Consider the following 14503-nt stretch of genomic DNA (forward strand, 5'->3'; position numbering starts at 1 on the left):
AATATTGAAAGGAAGACATTTTGATGACATTCAGAACATCAAGGGTAATACGATGACAGCTCTGATGGCCATTCCAGAAAAAGAGTTCCAAAATTGCTTTGAAGGGTGGACTAGGCACTGACATCGGTGTGTAGCTTCCCAAGGGGAGCACTTCGAAGGTGCCCGTAGTGATATTCAGCAATGAATAGCACTTTTTCTAGGATGAGTTCGTGAACTTGATTGTCAGACCTCATATGTTGAGACCTAATTCCCAAGGTGATGGTATTAGGAGGTGGGACCTTTGGGAGGTGGTTATGTCATGAGGGTGGAGCCCTCATGAATGGGATTGGTGCCCTTATAAAAAAGACCCCACAAAAAATAAAAAAAATAAAAAAAATGAAAGAGACCCCACAGAGCTCCCTCACCCCTTCCTCCACAGGACAACACAGTGAGAAGACGGCCATCTGTGAACCAGGAAGCAGCCTCTTAGCACACGTCAAAGCTGCTGGCACCTTCATCTCAGACCTCCTAGACTCTGTGACTGTGAGACGTAGATTTCTACCGTTTATAGGTCACCCGGTCTGTTATTCTGTCATGGCAGGCTGAATGGACAAGGCGGGCCCCCAAATGCATTGGTTTGAACAAGCCACACATTAATTTATCTTTCTCCTGAAAGTTTAGAGTCAGTTCAGAAGTGGTGTGAGGAGGGGCTGATGGGAAGGGAAATGAGCCTACCTCGAACTTGTTCTGCCATCCCCAACATGCCGTTTCCACTTCATGATCCAAAATGACAACTCCAGCTCTACTGTCATGTCTACATTCAAACCAGCAGGAAAAATCATGACCCCGAAGGTGAGCGCATAGCTTCCATTAGTATCCCATTAGCTAGAACTTGTTCACACGGCCACATACCTGCAACAGTGGCAGACCAATGCACTCTTTAGATGGGTGTCCATGCACCCAGATAACTCTACCACTGTGGAAGAAAGGGATTTTGACAAACTCTATATCCCCAGGGCCTAGTAAACTGCAGGGAACTTAGAAGGGACTCAGTACATTTGTTTTGTGAGTTAATGAAAATATCATACTAGGCACTGGGGATTCCAAGATGAAATAACATACTTTCTGTGTTGAAGGAGCTTTTAGTCTAGATCGGGGGTTAGATGAGTAAAGACATAAATTGCTCTGTTGGGGAGGATAGCAGCTTGTGTAGGTCACAGTTTCAACAGCCACAAAGGAGAAAGGCAGCAAATCCGACTGGGGCATGAGAGGTCAGAAAAGGCTTCATAGAGAAGATGATGCTCGGCTGAGTCTGGAAATACGAGTAGATGTTTGCCTGGTGAGCCAGGTGACAAAAGCCGTTCAAGGACGACAGAAGAGCATCAGCAAGGAGAGGGAGGTTTCAAAGCAACCCGACACATTCAGGGTAGGACAGGCCTAGGCACGTGGGATGGCAGAGGGCTCACAGGAGAAGCTGGTGGAGTTGGTGTGGGCCAGGTCGGGGGGCTTCATCTTTATCCCATAGGAAATGGTGGCCCGTTGAACAGTTTCAAGCACAGATGTTTCAGGTGGCAGGTGTGTGTGGACATGATGAGCTTTGCATTTTTGAAGATTGCTTTGGGGACACTTTGTGGAAGACAGACTAGCAGTGGGGACAAGACGGGTGGTGGGAAGCAACATTTGTGTAGAAGCCTTGTTTTTCTTAGTAAGCCCTGATGTTTGTGGCAAATGGAACTTTCAGCAGTCTCATATAGCTCATAAATAAAGCTAGAAATATTTTATTTGAAACCAATTCAAGTTGTGGTTGACTATTTTAAGGCCAAGGCTAATTGATTATTTCGTTTCTTTCACCAGTTTTTCTTCTGTGGCCACAGTTCTACTTCCTGTGTTTGTATCTGCGTCTCCTGCTGAACTCTATAAACCAATATTTAGAGAAGGGTTGGGTGTCCTTGGGAAGGTCTCCTTAAGGTGCCTTCTGCACCTGAGCTGAATTAGGAACAGGTTGAAAGGGACGAACTCAAAGCCTATTTCCAGCTGAAACGCTCTTCACCGTCAGAAGAGCCTGTGGCACCCAAACCATAGAAACTCTGAGAAGTAAGGACTCAAAGGGATTACCAAATGTCTCATTTAACAGTGAAGAAACTGAGCTCAGAGAGGGGCAGTGGTGTGTCCAAGGTCACCCAGCTAAATAGCAGCAACAAAACAAGGGGTCAGTCTGAGTCCTTCCCAATTCAAGTCGTTTCCCACTCCTAGGGTCCAATTCACATTTCACAGCTGAAACAAGGGCCTCTTTAGCCAATCTAGTCTTCATGGAATCTTTTCTTTCTCTCAACTCAAGCACATGTTCTGAAATGATGTACCCGCCAAGGTTGCTTCCAGTTTTAAATTTCCGTGCTTTATGGGGTTCACCATGAGAGAACTTGGTGGATATTTCTCTACTAATGCTTTTCACACAGTGCAATACACAATTCATTCGTTCATTTGTTCATCTATTTGATGAGAATTTCCCAATCTCGTTATAATCTTCATAAGCAGCCCTGTGAAGGACGCCTAGTCCTCCAATCTCATGGTGCTGGGCATCGCGGCAGCTCCCAGTTTATGACTTACAAATGATGCCATGAAGAACCTCTTTGAATCTGGGTGGGATCCTCTGATTATCTCCTTAGGATAGATTCTAGATGGAGAACACCCTACCAGAAAGCTTAATATCCATTTCGCAATTTACAAGGTCAACATAGAATCTGGTTTACTCTCCCTCAACACACACCATCTGCTTCTTCCTTAGTCTTACTCATCCGTAGATGACACCACACTGTACCCAATTATTTCAAGCAGAAACCTACTAGGTATCCTCAGTATCCTTCTGTGTATCCTCTCATTAGCACATTAGCATGTTCTGTCACTTCTTCCTTCCATATATATCCTAAACCTGTCTATATCACATCATCTCCATTATTGACACCTTGATCCAAGCTCCTGACGTCTGTCCTGACACCTGAGATAGCGCCTGAGTCATCTCCTCCCATCCACTCCTGACCTCATATTCCTTTCTCTATACAGCAGCCAGAATGATATAAAAATGTAAGTTCATGTTATGCTTCCTCATAAAATTCTACAATGTTTATCACAGAGATGTAGAAAGCTCTTTACCTTGGCTCACGAAGGTGGGCTCACCCCTGCCCACCCTTCTGACCACTTTCATCTCCTTCCACCCCTTCTCCTAATGCATTAATTTATTCCATCACACGAAAGGCCTTGTGATCGGCACTTGCAGTGTATCCATGAGAAAAAACCCCCAAAGACCCCTGTCTCATGAAATTGACACTTTTACCAGGCGAGACAATAAACGTGATACATGTAAACTTTATAGAGAATGTTAGGGGTGGTGCGTGCTTTGGGGAAAAGAAAGGTAGAACAGAATAAGGGGAGAGCCAAGGGTTATAGGAAGGGCTCTAAGATGGAACTCTGATTATTGATCAGGCAATATTTCAGCAATTTTTGGAAAAGGTGGAGGAGTGAGCTACATAGATAACTGAGGGAAAGCTTTCTAGGCAGAGGAGATCCATTTTCTAGACAGCAGCCATAAAAATATACTACATAGCTTACATTCTAGTTTCTGAAGTGCAGGCAATAAGCAAGTAACAAACAAACAAAAAACTGGGAAAAGGTCAGAGAGTGATCAATGGTTCACACAGGCCTAAAATGGGACCATGGAAGAGACTTGCCGGGGACTACTTTGGATTATTTACTGCACCTCATCCTTGTACCAGACTCATAAGGTGGGTCTTAGTAGCCTCATTGTACAAATAAAGAAACTAATGGCAAAAAGATTGTCAATAACTTGCCCGAGTTCACTCAGCTAGTCCCTCCTTCTGTGGGTTTCCACAGAGCTCTGTGCATGGTCTGTCACAGCACCTATGCAGTGGTCTCATGATTGCATGTTTTGTCACCTGAATTTCCTGTTAGGCTGTGAACTCTGTGAGGGGAGGGACTGCCTCTTTCTTGTTCAACGGAGACCCTAGCACCTAGCAAAGTGACTAGCACACCATAGGCATCTAATAACGTGTGCTCAATCCAGAGTTGAAACCCTGATCTGATTGACCCTCAATCTGAAGTCCTTCACCCTGATAATGTATTGGCCCTAAAGTATTGTGGTGGTTTAAAAAAACAGTCACGAAATCTTTGATGCTCTTTCTGTGGGGTCTGTGCCCAACTCTGAGGGGCTTCTGATGCCTCCAACCACTGGAGGACATTGTAAGTCACACTGTGTGACTTCCGAGGCTAGGTCACAGGAGGCCGCGCAGCTTCTGCCTTATTCATTGGAACACCTGCCACCATTTAAGAAGTCCACCTCTCCTGAGGGGACCATACCAGAGGGGCTGTGTACAGGTACTCAGGCAGAGTGTCCCCCAGTTTCCAACCACCCCCAGTGAGGAAGCGATCTCGCAAGTGGGTCTTCTTGCCCCATCTGGTCTGGCTCCACTCATTCGAGTCTTCCCAGCTGAGGCCCAAACCTTACGGAGCAGACACAGGGCATCCCCACTGGATGTGGGTCAGAAATTCCTGAGCCACAGGGTCCATGGGAATTAGAAGAGGACTGTTGCTTTGCACCATAAGTTTGGGGTGGTTGGTTACATAGCAATAGATAACTGAACATAAAGTAAATTTTACTCTCATTTTCACCTATTTATCGTGTTCACTGTTTCCTTCTCTATATATCCTATGATCTCCCTTACCTGAATGTAGGCTTCCTGAGTGCATGAATCTTTGCCTGTTTTGTTCATAGCTGTATTTCCAGCACCTAATAGAGTACATGGCATACAGTCATTGCTCAATAACTGTGAAATGAATGAATGCATGAATGGGCTTTTGAACATTGACACAGAAATCAGGGAGCAGGAAAAATCATGTCTTAGCCTTCTTTTGGCCAAAGCAAAGAGGGAAACATGAGGCTCACAAGACTCCCAATGATTGCAAGATAAAATCATACTGGATGTTTTGAAAAAACCCAGATATTGCTGGAACAATTTACTACAATCATTTTCACTCTTGCCGTATCTTACTCCATCATCTTCCTAGATAGTGAGAAATTTTCCATGGTTTAGGTTATGTCTTACCTCGTTCCTTGCCAAGCCTGGAAGATCCTAGAAACTCTTAGGTGCTCCAAAAATATCTAGTGAATGAGCTCTCCATGCAACCGAAACCGCAGAGCCAAGTTTTATATCCGTGCAAGTAATATAAAACTAAGCTCTTAATTTGGAAAGGAAAGGATCAGCTAATTAATATGCAATGTCAGCAGTCTTGTAGATTTGATGGTTCAAAACAGAACTGCGTGTCCCTTAGCCCAGTCGACTTCCTATTTGTTATCACATTAGACCTATTCTAAGGCAGATGGAAAATTTGAAGGACATTTCCAGCCATTAAGACTGGCATAAATCTCTCAGAACTGCGTATAAATATACGACACTTCCCAGTAACATGTTTTTGAAATCAGGGTTTATGCAATTTCTTGATGAAGCAGGGGCTCTTTCATCATAATTATGCTCTTTTCAGCTGATAATTGAGCTCCCAAAATATATAATCCTTGGTCCCTGTTGAGCTTGGTCCTGTTGTGTCCCCCTTTCTAAAAGTGACAGACAATATGGCTGGCCAGCCAAAGGTTAAGTTTGGAAATGAACCCACTGTGATGCTTGGTTCCATGACATAATCTTCCAATTGTGGGGGGACTTTCATGGAGATAGTTTACTCTTACTGGAGTGTTCAAGGGATGCTGGCCCCTAAAAGTCGGTTGAGGGACGTGTTTCTTCCTAGTCCTTTGGGTTTACAGGACTATGCCTGGGGGATACAAAATAACAGAATACTCATTGCACATCATCCTGAGGGATCGTTTTACGTAAAGAACTTTGAGAAATATGTTTAATCAAAAGAAGATAGTTACAGTACGGCACATGCAAACCATAAATGGCATATAATATTTCATGGATTGTTTTAATGTGTTATTTTATTCTTATTTTGCCACAAATAACTAATAGAACAACACTTTATGGTAAACAACCAAAGATGAAGAAAGAGGGTTTCCAGATGGATAACTACTTGGGGTATCCCCCACGGAGAAAGCTTGGGACCAGGGTGGGAAGTATATCGTAGACCAGGGAAGCTCCCCATGCATAGAGCTGTGTCCAAGTGTGGCCTGGCCCTTTATGAGGCCTAGGAGATGGGGAACAGATTGGGGACGCACTTATTCCCCAGAATTGGGGGCCCAAGTGTGTCCCCCTCCTTCTCTTAATCCTTTTGTTCTCCCCTTCTTTGTATCACCACCATCATCAGCACTCCTGCCACGACCAGTTATGAACTGCTCCCTCTTGTGTTCGGTGCTGTGAACTACACCTTACGTCATCTCCATGACTTGATGGCACCTACCTGGTCCCTATGGACACAGGGGTTTGCAAACCCTGGCCAGGACGTCCCCTCACGAAGCCTGTTTGAGGTGGTCTCAGAAAATTTACAAACTAACGCCCATTTAAAAGGGAGCCTTAACTCGAGATTTAAAAAAACAAACAAACGTGGCTGTTCTTCCTTGGAGGAAGAAAAATAACATATCCTTTTCATTTTTTTTTTCTTGATCAACCTGTAGGGTCAAAAGAGAAGTGAAGACACAATTAAATTCTAAATAATGCAGTGTCACACATGTGTTAAATCACCTCACCTTTCAATAGTCTTCTGAGGAAGTTATCATGGATCTAATACTTAATATGTAATATGGGGGGGGTGATAATAATGGAAAATGAAGTTCAGAGAGAGTAATGATGGGTCAGATGGCGCTAAGAACGTGGCCCATCTGTAATACAGCAATAAGTCCGCGGGTCTCTCTAGTTGGCTGGAACCTCACCACAAACACGTGAGGTGGATATTACTAACATCTTCATTTTCTCGAACAGGAAACGGAGCATGAGAGAACTCACACAGCTTCCCAGGGCCCCTGAGCCAGAAAGTGCCAAGGTTGGGACTGAAACCCAGATTTTCACAAACTCACAGCTGTGCTATCACCGCTCTCCTATGAAACACCTGAACCTTAGCACCTTGTGTTCTATGCACGTTACCAGGGGGAAATTTTATCTCATCGTGAAGAAGAGCTTTCCAAACACAAGGACACCATCTTCCGGGCTTTGGAGAAAAATCTGGGCTTGAATCTCTGCTCAGCCATTGTTCCATGATTTTGGGCGACCTGCATACATTCTTAAAATTGTGTAATACCCGCTTCCTTAGGCAGGCGTGACAAAGACCTGCCCAGCTAACTAGTGAGGTAAGGAAGGGAAGGTGCTCAGTGCAGGGCCTGGCCACAGAGTGTGCACTCAGTAAGTGGTGAGCATCTCGGGTCTTCAACAATAGGAATCCTTCGGAGGGGATAGTCAGGTGGAAACCAAAGGACTTGGCTATCCATTGAACTGGGTTAATATTCTATAGGCCAGGTTCATGGCCCCTTAGTGGGATGGGAAGTCACTGTGGAGGGCTCATGCTATGGGCCCAGTTGTGTGTCCTTCACCCCCAATTCATATGTTGATGCCCTAACCTCCAGTACCTCAGGGTATGACTGTATTTGGAGATAGGGCCTTTAAAGAGGTAATTAAGTTAAAATCAGGCTGTTAGGGTGGGCCCTGATCCAATCTGACTGGCGCACTTATAAGAAGAGGAAATTTGGACACACCAAGAGGCACTAGGAGCGGGCACACATAGACAAAAGGCCATTTGAGGACCCAGTGAGAAGGCAGTTCATTTGCAAGCCCAGGAGAGAGGCCTCAGAAGAAACCAGCCCTACCAACACCTTGTTCTTGAAGTTCAGGTCTGTGAGAAACTAAATTTCTGTTGTTTAAGCCACCCAGTCTGTAGTAGGTTATTTTTTGTTGTTGTTGTTTGTTTTTTTTCAGCAGTGCCAGCAAACTAACATAGGTTGAAATCGCTTTATAAAATATGGAACAGTAAATATCAGAAGGTATCATCATAATCAGAATGGCACTGTTTCAGTTAGTTAGGAGTCTACTCTATTATGTGGACTGGGTTGTGATTTAAAATGTGGGTCGCTGTCACCACAGGTAGAGCAACACTGAACTTGACACCCCAAAGTTCTCTCCTAATTTGTATATCATAATAATATAATTAGTATAATGAATATGGTAATATTCATAGCATCCCAGTTACTATGTATTAAGAGCCTCTATATGCCAAAAGCCTACAACTGTTAACTCTCTTACTCCTGCAACATCACCTCAAGCTAATTCTTCTTCTTCCTGTCTTCCAGGTGAGGCTGAGAAGGGTTATTTAACCAGTTCAGGGTCAAACACCGAGCATTTTTCAGGCACAGGGTTCCTGCCCACAGCTGACTCTCAGAAACCTGAGTTCTCTGTCCTCAGCATCGATGAGCAGCTACCCATAATCCTCTGTCCGGTTACTTAGCACCCATGTGCCAGCCACCCCTCTGTGAAGAATCAGGGATGGAGATTAGGAAGACCTTGGACTTCATAGGCTCCACGCATGGTGATTCACTAAGGGTCCAATGGGCGTGTGATGATGGCCGTGAGAACAACGGGTGCTTCTCCAGTCGGCGGGGAGCTTTTCCTCTGGTCTCCAAGGTAAACGGAGCATCGGGGGATCTGTGGGGGCAGGTACTGAGGCACAAAGGTCTAGTCCATCAGGACCAGAAGGGGGTGAGCAAACGGCCCGGCTCTCCTTGTCTGAAGACACTGTGAATCGTGTCTCCCTGGAACATGCAGCCCTCTGGCACGAGCAGGCTCCTGACAAGATGCTCTTGAACGCAAGCACATGGGCTCATTAGCTGGGAAATGGCAGTGGGTAATTGGAATATGGAAACGGCACGGGCAAACAGGGTGTTTTAACAACCAAGACCCCGAAAGGAAGGAGCTTAATTTGATGGAAAGAAAGAACAGACTGCCCAGGGAGCCAATTACTGGACCCAGAGGAGGGGTGCTCAGCTTAGCAGGGAACCCAGTCAGGCTGGAGGGAGGCTGGGACATTGGGTGGGTTTGTTTCTGTCTCCCAAATGCCAGGGGACCCGTAATCAAGCCCTCTCCTTTCCAGATACCAATCCTTGGGGAGCCTCCTTCCTGAGCGCCTTCGCAGCCATTCCCCCTGCTCTCCAGGACCTGCCACCACGTTCCTTCTGGAATTCAGCATCTCCCAGCTGGGCTCCACCAACAGTCTTGACATTGAATTCGTTTCTGCCGCTCCCACGCTCTCCTCCAGAGTCATCAGAAAGCCCTTTTTGAAACCGCCTGGGATCACATCAAAGCACCTGGTGGTCAGTCCCCAAGTTCATAAGCCTGGTACTCAGGCAAGCCCGCCCCACATGGCCCCTGCTGCATTCATGCGTCTCCAGCCTTCTGTACCCTCTTGCCCTGGAAACCCCTAGCTCTGCCTTGACTCTGAGCCTTTGCATATGCTGAGCCTTCCACCTGGCACAGCATTCTCAGCAAGTAATATGACTTAGTGGTTAAAAAAATATAGACTCCAGAGTTAGGTAACCTGCATTTGAATCCTGAGATCATTATTTCTTAGCCATGTAACCTTGAACTCTGTGTCAATGTATCATGGTTAATGCAGACAGAATAACCACAATGCCTATCTAGTAACTTTGTTGCTAGGATTAAATGTATAAATATGAAGCATTCAGCACAGTGCCAGGCATACAGTAAGCACTCAATAAATGTAACTAATGATGACGATGAAGAGCATCTGTCATGAGCCAGTCACTGAAACGCAAAGACAATAGAGAGATGAGTAAATTGTTTTGCTTTGTTTATCTCATCTCTTCAAGTAAATATGGGATTAATTACTCAATTGTCATTTCTTTTATTCCTCCTGTTTTTTAGAGAGAGAGAGAGAGAGAGAGAGCAGTGCATGAAACAGGCAATCAATAATGCTCACTGAAATGCTGAAGGAATGAATTCATTAAACAGATGAAGTGAATATCTTACCTAATGTAATCATTTAAAAGAAAAAGACAAAAATTACATTAAGAAACACACAAAATAAATGTAAAGGTTAATGTAAGAATTGCAAAATGCAAGGCAGGGAGAAGAAACACTTTTTCAAAGGAGAGCAGTTGAAGCTAAGTCCTTTAATTACTGCCATCTGGAGTGAAGGTGAGCACCATTTGGCTCAGAGCTCATTCGTTCCCCATCACGCCTGACTTGAGCTGCCTTCCACAGTCATATGTCCAGACGCCTTCGAGTAATGTAGTAAAAGTGCACAGTACGTTACAGGCTGCAAAGAGCCACCTCATCATGGATTTCTGAATGGTGCTCCGACCAGGTCTGAAGCAGGCAGGGTAGGAAGCAGTGTCTCGTTTCATAGATGAAGAAACTGAGGTTCGATATGAGTCCAGTAAATTGTCCAAGGTCACTAAGCTCAAAGTCACAAAGCTAGGACTAGAATTTGGGTTGGGGTCTAACTTCCAGACTTGAAGGTGCCCTCATCCCCTGGGTGACATTTGCCTCCCTCTCCTTATTCATTCCTAGGAAGGCTTCTCACCTGCATGGGAGCAAAAGTTTACCTGCCCTACTGTAGAGTGAGGTGAAGTCTAGGAAAAGGTAAACAAAGGATTGGAGGAAAGGAAGAGGGTGGCACATTTGAGGACTTGCTGTAGTTGGGTTTTCAAGAATAAAAAATACATATAGGGGAGGCTTGGGGTCCTTCCTTTCCAAACATACTCGTATTTCTTTTTGGCTTCCATTGTTACAAGCCCAAAATTGGAGCCTTCCATCCTTCAAAAAAGCAAAGTGGCCAAGACCTGTCTCAGTGGCTTCTCTTACAGGCAGACTTGTAACCGGGTACAGAGCATGCATTTTGGGAGAAACATTATTTCATCAGAAGCCGTTTTAGGTGGAAGTCTGTGACGGTGAATAAGCTATTTTTCAGTCCATGGATGGTGATGCTGGCAGAAGCATCACGGGCAAGGAAGGCAACTTGGTATCTAGCTGATGTGTCTATTCCAATGAAGACACATCTCCCCCAACCCACGACTGGGAGGTCCAATGTGATCCACCTGCCACCCGGTGGCTGGCTGGACCGCGGGGGAAGGTTGGACATTGGGGGCTCACCTTTGGTTTCTGCTGTTTGCAGGTCAGACATGCTGCAGCAGCCTTAGTCATCACCCGAAGATGAACAGAGGGTACTTCTAGGTAATGAGATGACAAATTATTATTGTTGCCTGTTTGCTGATTTATGTTTTATAATTTCTCTAAAACTCCTATGTGTCTCTTGCGCAACAATAAAAGTAAATTAAAAAATGGTCTAAACCAGTTATAGTTAATGTGCTTGGGGAACAGGGTGAGAAGGTAGGCAGGGTCCTCATTAGCATGTGCCTGTGCACCTGAGATTCTTCCCGGCTTGTTGACTACCGCTGGGATGACCGTCACTGGAGTAGCACCTCCCTGCAAGCCCTTAGCTGTTCATCTCATCACAAGACGCTCACAACCATGGGAAAGTAGGAATTGAGGCTCACAGCAGGTCTTTTGGCCTCTGTCGCCTTACTCATCCCCAAGGAGGCTCCTCACCTGCAAGGGAGAAAGAGTTCATCTGCCTTAAGGTGCAATACAATGAAGACTGGGACTAGGGGAAAACGGGAAGCAAAGCCATTGAGCAGGGGCAACAGGTGGCAAATTTGAGGACGAGGAAGTGGTCAGTTGGGTTTTCAAGGTCACACGTTGTGGTTGTGTGGAGCTGGGATGCAAAGCCAAGCGGGAGATGCCTTTGTCAGCACCTGGTCCCCAGCCTGGCCCCTGTAGATATCCTGTTACTGAACCCTGTCTTGGGACCATGCCCAGTTGGTATCTGAGACTCTCAGGGACTTTAGGACTCAAAGAAGATTCCTTCCAATGGGATACAAGATGTTTGATCTTCTTGAGCTGGAATCTGTGCTATAAAGTTGAAGTTACATAGTCCCTCAAACGTCACTAAGAGAGTACCCCGTTTTTCATGACATTTCCAGGCTCCATATCTGAAAAACACTCTCCATTGGATTATAAAACTATTAAAGCAAATCAATTTCTAAACTGCCTGGCAGCTTCTCTATCATTGGATTTAATTGGATCAAGGTTATGAATTTGATATTGACTTTACCTCACCTTTTATGGGAGGCATGAAAATAGCCCTTGCAAAAACGTGATCTTAAGACAATATTTGACAGTCTGCGGTTTTATCATCAAAATAGAAGCCTCTTCATGTCCCCAAGCGTCCAAACTGTCATTCTGGAAATCTGAACTTTTGATTAATTGCATAGTGATGAATTTTCCTGTCTTCTTTCTATGTGGTCCTTGACTAGTCTCCTTCTGTGCTTATCTAGCGAGTCCTTTTATTTCAAGTACTGTCAAAATGTTTTTGTCACCATGTTACCTAAGTTACAGTGAGTATTAAGATTTCCTAAGAATAAAGAGTGTCACAATGGTAGAAGGCAAAAACAAAAATTTCATACAGAAACATCTGGCGAATGCTTCATCATATGCTGGGCACTGTTCTGGGGTTTTTTTCCATTCTGCATTCATTTCTTCATCATTCAGTCATACTCTAAACAAGGATTGAAAGCTGACAATATAACAGGCATTCTTCTAGGTTTCAGGGCTAGGGTGCTGGGTCCCTGCTCTTGTTTAGCGAGATAATAGGAAACCTGTAAGCAAAATGCAAACACGGTCCTTTTTGGCAGGATCCATATAACGAATAAGTGAATCAGGAATGGATTGAGGGCAAAGGAAAACTTTAGAAAAGGTGCTCAAATATGAAGGGCGGAATTGCCTCCTTCATATTTTAGTTGGGACTGGCTGGGACAAATAGGATGTGTTGGTGCGTTGGGGGTGGAAGGCTTTGGGTGCCCAGCGTCCATCTGGAGCTTTTCAAACTCAGGTGATTCCTCTTCTCAGGGGTTTTTCTCCCCTCCAAGTTTGCACTGACTCATCAAGCTCCAACTCACTGCTGAGCACTCATCGATTCATAACCCTTTCCAGGGTCCTACTGTACAGGGGGCACTGCTAGTTCATGTAATCCTCACGAAACCCAGCCCACTGACCCATGCATAACCTTTCTCCATTGGGTTGTCACAACTAGAAGTCACGTTCAGAGCAAACTACTCTGTTGCATCAAGCTGTTTATTTTCGTGCCACTATGATACCGTTTTAATGATGTCCGCCTTTAGTATCGTTTAACTCCCTCCATGAAACTCCACGCTTCTTGCTTCTGAAATTTCTAAGGTTCTCCCCTTAGATGGTTTTTCATACACGTCCTCCTCTGACATTCCTCTCCTTCCCCACCTCATTCACTCACACTTCCTTCTCTCCTTCCCTCCCCCGTCCCTTCTTTCCTCACCCTCCCGTCCTCTCTCCTCCTCCCCTCCCTCCTTGGCCAACACCTCCAGGCAAACCCAGAGCTGGCGGTGCATTGCAGGCCTCCTGATTACGCTTCTGCACTAAGGAAAGATTCTAGGCTTGGTTTTGCTCATAGCCCCTCTCCCCCTTTCCTGCCAAGCCAGCACACAGGAGGGGAGAGAATGGGACGTGAAGGTGCCCGGTACCACGGGAATGGAGGGTTTCTCTAACCCACGTTGGTGGCAATGGTGGGAGGGAGTGGAAGACTTAGGTTAGAAGTGCAAGACCCTCACTGTCCTCAGCCGAAGGTCTACAAGATCCAGCCACCGCCTGACTGTGGCCCCTCCTTCTCTGCTCTCCTCTGTGCTATTAGCTCAAGCCACACCTCACCTGGGGTACTTGCACGCCTACTGCCCGGAAGGCCCTTCTGGACATTTACACCTGTAGTTGAAGCAGCTCGTCCGTCATCTAGGTTTCATCTCAAAATGTCACCTCCACAACGAGGCCTTCCAGGACCAGCCATATAAAAAAGCTCCCCACTTTTGGCACAACACCCTATTTTGTTTCCTCACAGCATTGAGCAGGATTGGCAATTATACGGTTTCTGATTGTTTTTCCGATATCGTCTTCCACCTCTCCCAAGAATGCAAGCTTACTGGGTGTAGGGACCTTGGGTGGCCTGGTCTGAGAACAAGGCCCCTTCTCGGCGGTAGAAGCACACTCCTGTGGATTCAGTCATTGATTCTATGAGCGACTGAACAGAAACTCACGCAAGACAGGGAATGCCTGGCCTAGAACACAGGTTAGGAGCGAAGGGAGGAACGCGGCTTCGGATTCCCGTGCTCTTTCGGTCTCAGCCCTCTGCTCACCCAAGCGGGCGGAGGTGCTACACAAGGGCCAAGGCAGGTGAGAGCGGCACTCCCGGCCTCGAGCGAGCGATGAACCAACCGAAGGGCCTGGGGAGCCACGCTGCTAACGCGGAGCCGATGGGTTCTTGGCGCTCTTGGCCTTGGTCCACCCCGCAAGTTGGATTTTACTTCCGAAGCCGAGAAGCCAGGTTGGAGGGGACCAGAAAACGTAAAGCTGCGGCGGCCAGAAGGCGGAGAGGAAGACGCAATTCGCTTGGGGTCCTTCCTTTCCAAACATACTCGTAT

At 45.8% G+C, this 14503-nt stretch overlaps 1 long non-coding RNA gene across 3 annotated transcripts; it reads right to left on the reverse strand.

Annotated features, from left to right (window-relative positions):
- Positions 1–9867: 9867 nt before the first annotated feature.
- Positions 9868–14463, reverse strand: LOC109387413 (uncharacterized). 3 transcript variants are annotated; one of them, XR_002124989.1, is made up of 3 exons: positions 13740–14463; positions 11366–11549; positions 9868–11170 (listed from the first exon to the last, which is right to left on the reverse strand). It is a non-coding gene; the product is annotated as an uncharacterized LOC109387413 (long non-coding RNA). The 3 variants fall into 3 exon arrangements; XR_002124990.1 differs by having other exon boundaries at positions 9868–11549; positions 14219–14463; XR_002124988.1 differs by having other exon boundaries at positions 9868–11549.
- Positions 14464–14503: the final 40 nt, after the last annotated feature.

The sequence above is a fragment of the Hipposideros armiger genome, unplaced genomic scaffold (genome assembly GCF_001890085.2).
Source record: "Hipposideros armiger isolate ML-2016 unplaced genomic scaffold, ASM189008v1 scaffold_157, whole genome shotgun sequence".
NCBI classification, from domain to species: domain Eukaryota; kingdom Metazoa; phylum Chordata; class Mammalia; order Chiroptera; family Hipposideridae; genus Hipposideros; species Hipposideros armiger.